Source organism: Oncorhynchus kisutch, linkage group LG6, assembly GCF_002021735.2.
Source record: "Oncorhynchus kisutch isolate 150728-3 linkage group LG6, Okis_V2, whole genome shotgun sequence".
Taxonomy (NCBI): domain Eukaryota; kingdom Metazoa; phylum Chordata; class Actinopteri; order Salmoniformes; family Salmonidae; genus Oncorhynchus; species Oncorhynchus kisutch.
This window is the reverse complement of record NC_034179.2, coordinates 2,465,268-2,471,267: the sequence shown is the minus strand read 5'-3', so window position 1 is coordinate 2,471,267 and position 6,000 is coordinate 2,465,268.

The following is a 6,000-nucleotide window of genomic DNA, read 5'->3' as shown; positions in this document are numbered from 1 at the left end:
ATTGGTCAACTGATACATTTTCAAGTGCATAACTAGAGAGAACATGGAAAAATTATATGTTAGTACAACATTTAAGTTTACATGATACCAGGAAAGTCTTACATGATGGATCATTTGCTTTCACACATCTAGATGGCCGGGCGGGGTGGGTGCGGAGCCAGAGACAGCCAGGGTTCAAACTGTAGAACCAAGTTACAACATTTGAATATAAAAATGGATTTTATCAAACAAAACTACGCTACATTTTATCTCTGGGACCTTCAGGATGAGAAGTATATTATTTACCTTCAGAGGTGAATGTATCAAACCAGTTGCGCTGAAGTTTTCTCCTCAAACAATAGCATGGTATTGTTTCATTATAATAGCTACTGTAAATTGGACAGTGCAGTTAGATTAACAATCATTTTATATTTCTGCCCATATAAGACATGTCTATGTCCTGGAAAGTTTGCTGTTACTTACAATGTCATTCTAGTCACATTAGCGCACGTTAGCTCAACCGTCCCATTGTTGGGACAGCAATCCCATAGAGGTTTTTAACAGTTTTTTTGAGAGTGGCACAAATCATGCTTCATTTACAACCAAAGTTGAATATTTATCATTTTAATCTAGGAAAAGACACCCTTAATCTTAGACTTGGGACCACACAGCCACTCTACATCGTTGTCTTGGCTGTGTTCTTAGTGTCTTTGTCCTATTGGAAGGTGCACCTTCTCCCCAGTCTAAAGTCCTGAGCATTCTGGAGCAGGTTTTCATCAAGGATCTCGCTGTACTTTGCTCCGTTCATCTTTCCCTTGATCCTGACTAGTCTCTCAGTCCCTGCCGCTCATGCTTCACCTTAGGGATGGTGACAAGTTTCCTCATAACATGACGCTTGGCATTCAGGCCAAAGAGTTCAATTTCAGTTCCATCGGACCAGATAATCTTGTTTCTCATGGTCTGAGAGTCCCTAGGTGCATTTTGGCAAACTCCAAGCGGGCTGTCATGTGCCTTTTACTGAGGAGTGGCTTCTGTCTGGCCACTCTACCATAAAGGCCTGATTTGTGTAGTGCTGCAGAGGTGGTTGTCCTTCTGAAGGTTATCCCATCTCCACAGAGGAATTCTGGAGCTCTTTCAGAGTGACCATCAGGTTCCTCCCTAATTGCTCAATTTGGTCTGGAGGCCAGCTCTAGGAAGAGTCTTGGTGGTTCCAAACGTCTTCCATTTAAGCATGACGGAGGCCACTGTGTTCTTGGGACCTTCAATACTACTTTGCTACACTCTCCCTTCAATACTACTTTGCTACACTCTCCCTTCAATACTACTTTGCTACACTCTCCCTTCAATACTGTTTTGCTACACTTCCCCAGATTCAGATCCTTCTCCACATGTTAGATTTATTCTAAAATGGATTAATGAAAAACATTTCCTCATCAATCTACACACAATACCCCATAATGACATCACAATACCCCATAATGACATCACACTCCCCCATAATAACATAACAATACCCCATAATGACAATGTCAAAACAGGTTATAATTTTTTACAAATATTTTGAGAAAAAAAACAGAAATACCCTATTATACCTCAGTATTCAGACCCTTTGCCATGAGGCTTGAAATTGATCTCAGGTGCATTCTGTTTACATTGATCATCCTTGAGATGTTTCTACAACTTGATTGGACATGATTTGGAAAGGCACACACCTGTCTATATAAATCTTCTTAAGGCTAGGTGTCCCGATTGCGGGACAACTTCCAGTGAAACTTGTGGCAATTCAAATAAATAATCATACAAATTATGGATATTAAAGATTTAGGTAGACATACAGGAAGTACCAGGTAATAACATGGCTATATACAGGAAGTACCAGGTAATAACATGGCTATATACAGGAAGTACCAGGTAATAACATGGCTATATACAGGGAGTACCAGGTAATAACATGGCTATATACAGGGAGTACCAGGTAATAACATGGCTATATACAGGAAGTACCAGGTAATAACATGGCTATATACAGGAAGTACCAGGTAATAAGCACCTGGTGTGGCTGTGTGTCTGTGTGGTGTGTCTGTATGAGTGTGTGTGTGTCTGTGTGTGCGTGTGATATGTGTGTGTGTGTGCGTGTGTGTGTCTGTGTGTGTGTGTGTGTGTGTGTGTGCGTGCGTGCATGGATGTGTGTGTTTCTGTGTGCGTGGATGTGTGCGTGTGTGGATGTGCGTGTGTGTCTGTGTGCGTGCGTGCGTGGATGTGTGTGTTTCTGTGTGCGTGGATGTGTGCGTGTGTGGATGTGCGTGTGTGTCTGTGTGCGTGCGTGCGTGGATGTGTGTGTTTCTGTGTGCGTGGATGTGTGCGTGTGTGGATGTGCGTGTGTGTCTGTGTGCGTGCGTGCGTGGATGTGTGTATTTCTGTGTGCGTGGATGTGTGCGTGTGTGGATGTGCGTGTGTGTCTGTGTGCGTGCGTGCGTGGATGTGTGTGTTTCTGTGTGCGTGGATGTGTGCGTGTGTGTCTGTGTGCGTGCGTGCGTGGATGTGTGTGTTTCTGTGTGCGTGGATGTGTGCGTGTGTGTCTGTGTGCGTGCGTGCGTGGTGTGGATGTGCGTGTGTGTCTGTGTGCGTGCGTGCGTGGATGTGTGTGTTTCTGTGTGCGTGGATGTGTGCGTGTGTGTCTGTGTGCGTGCGTGCGTGGTGTGGATGTGCGTGTGTGTCTGTGTGCGTGCGTGCGTGGATGTGTGTGTTTCTGTGTGCGTGGATGTGTGCGTGTGTGGATGTGCGTGCGTGCGTGGTGTGGATGTGCGTGTGTGTCTGTGTGCGTGCGTGCGTGCGTGGATGTGTGTGTTTCTGTGTGCGTGGATGTGTGCGTGTGTGGATGTGCGTGCGTGCGTGGTGTGGATGTGCGTGGATGTGTGCGTGTGTGTCTGTGTGCGTGCGTGGTGTGGATGTGCGTGTGTGTCTGTGTGCGTGCGTGCGTGGATGTGTGTGTTTCTGTGTGCGTGGATGTGTGCGTGTGTGTCTGTGTGCGTGCGTGCGTGGATGTGTGCGTGTGTGTCTGTGTGCGTGCGTGGTGTGGATGTGCGTGTGTGGATGTGCGTGTGTCTGTCTGTTTATGTCCTGGGAAATGTTCTTGTTACTTACAACGTTATGCTAATCACATTAGCGCACGTTAGCTCAGCTGTCCTGGTGGAGGGACACTGATCGCGTAGGACACGCTTTTGTCATCATTATGATGTCTCCAGATTGACTTTAGAAGCAGTATAACTTTAGCGAACTAGCTAAGATTGAGGGGAGAGCAACAACATTTTAGCTAGCTAACGTTATTTTACCAATGTCACCATATGTCATAGTATTTCCATAGTATTTCCTAATGACTAAACAGTCATTAGGCCAGTTCAGATAAACTTGGCATAACTGTCAGTCAGACATCAATTTGCTGCAGCATTTGTAAAACCTTGATAACAATGTGCAACGACGCGATTGACGGAGGTGCTATCCTTGGATTGTTGGTTTTGAATTCACGCCTTCTCCCTCTAGATTGTGTGCCTAATGGTATGCTCCAAGATGACAAACTATAAATACCATTGTGTAAAAGTAGCTTAGAGCAGGTATACCTAGTGTTGGGAAACCTTTTCTCAGTTAGATGTTGTATAACAAGATGGCGTAGAAGTCGGACGTGTGTCTTTGTCTTGTCCCGTGCTGTATATATCGTTTTCTTCATATATATTTAGAATATATTTAATCTCACTGTCCATCTACAGACTGAATATACTCTCCTACAACCTGCCTCACCCAATGTGGTACGGATGTACTATTTTTATACTTCAGAACCGGAACCCCCATCAGAAGCTAGCCAGCTAACTAGCTACAACATTTTCCACCAAGATAGAACTGCCAAAGGGTGCGGTGCTGCAATCTACTGCAGAGATCTGTCTTACTATCCAGGTCTGTACCCAAACAATTCGAACTTCTACTTTTAAAAAGTCTCTTACTGTTGCCGCTTGCTATAGACCACCCTCTGCCCCCAGCTGTGCCCTGGACACCATATTTGAATTGATTGCCCCCCAGCTATCTTCAGAGCTCGTGCTGCTAGGTGACCTAAACTGTGAAATGCTTAACAGGATTCAGACACGGCTAGGACATCCGGGTCGGCAGAGTGTGCTAAAGCAGTGAATAAAATAAACTTAGGGAGGAGGCTTCTGATGTTAACATGCATGAAACCAAGGCTATTACGGTTACAGAAGTCATCAAAAGAGAGTGCCTAGGGAATGGGAGTGGAGCTAGGCACTGCAGGGCTTGGATTCACCTCTACATCGCCAGAGGAACAGAGGGGGAGTAGGATGAGGGTACGGCTAAAGGCTATCAGGACTGGTCGTTTAGTGCGTTCAGAGCAGAGAGTGAAAGGAGCAGGTTTCTGGGCATGAGAGAATAGATTCAAGGCATAATGTACAGACAAAGGTAAGGTAGGAAGAGAGTCCATTGGAGGTAAACCTAGGCATTGAGTAATGATGAGCAAGATCTTGTCTCTAGAGACGTTTAAACCAGGTGATATCACCACATATGTGGTAGTCGGAACTAAATGGTAGGTTAAAATCGTGCATGTATTGTTGACTTGCTGTTATTGAACACAGATTGCCCCGTCAACAATTTGATCAATTATTAACATTTAAAAATACCTCAAGTTAGATTACAAAAGTAGTTTGAAATATTTTGGCAAAGTTTATAGGCAACTTTTCAAATGTTTTGTAATGACGTTGTGTTTTGGAAAGCTGTTTTTTTCCGGATCAAACCTGCTTTATAAATGGACATTTTGGGTATACATGGACGGAATTAATCGAAAAAAAGGACCAATTGTGATGTTTATGGGACATATTGAAGTGCCAACAAAAGAAGCTCGTCAAGGTAATGCATGTTTTATATTTTTATTTCAGTGTATTTATTATTTCAGTATTTTATTTCAGTGTTTTGTGTAGCGCCTTCTAACGCTAGTTCTATTGTTTACAACTGGATCAGCTGGTTCAGGGGGGGTGCATGCTATCAGATAATAGCTTCTCATGCTTTCGCCGAAAAGCATTTTAATAATCTGACATGTTGGCTGGATTCACATTCAGGGGACGGCGCGATGTAGAGGCCAGTTGAGTATCCCCTCAAGCAGATTACGTCGTAGTCCAGTCGTGAAGGATCGGCGAGATTCCGTGTCCCGTACCAGCAGTAGAAGGGGTCCGGGTATTGTAGCCAAGGAGTGGCTGATTGGCCTCTTTAGGTAGCTGGGAGAAAGGGCTTGCTCCGGGACCAATGTTAGCCAGTACTCAGATAGCAGCTAGCTGCGAAGATCCAGGTGAGAATATCTAGAGCTTGCAGTAGGAATCCGGGGATATGGAGAGAAAATAGGGCCGGTATGCTCTGGTTTGAGTCGCGTTGTACAAACTGCCGAGAGCTTTCCGAGCTAAAGGTTTGCTGATGACCTCTAGCAGTGGTTAGCTGACTAGCTAGTGAGGAGCTGGCTAGCTTCTGTTGGGGGATTTCAGATTCGATGTGAATAATACTTTAGATCCGCACCACATTGGGTGAGGCGGGTTGCAGGAGAGTGTTTTGAAGTTGAGGTTTAGAAAAATATTAAAAAGAGATGCGAAGAGATATAAAAAGATATATACACGGGACATGACGAGACGAGGACAAAAGATGTCTGACTGCTACGTCCTCTTGGATAACATAAGCATTATATATTACTGAACTGTTGGAGCTAGAAACACAAGCATTTCGCTGCAGCTGCGATTACATCTGGAAAAGATGTGTACTCCCCCAATAGAAATGTCATTGATTTGATGCACTGTTCTCACAAATCAGGCCATTTCGGAAATATTAAACTTTGTGGTAACCTGCTTACTTAAAGGGAAAATATGGCAATGTACACATATATTAAATAAAGTGTCCTACATGTACATCAGTTCTGCCAGAGCAAAACAAAAATACACTGAACAAAAATATGAAAGCAACATGCAAAGTGTTAGTCTCATG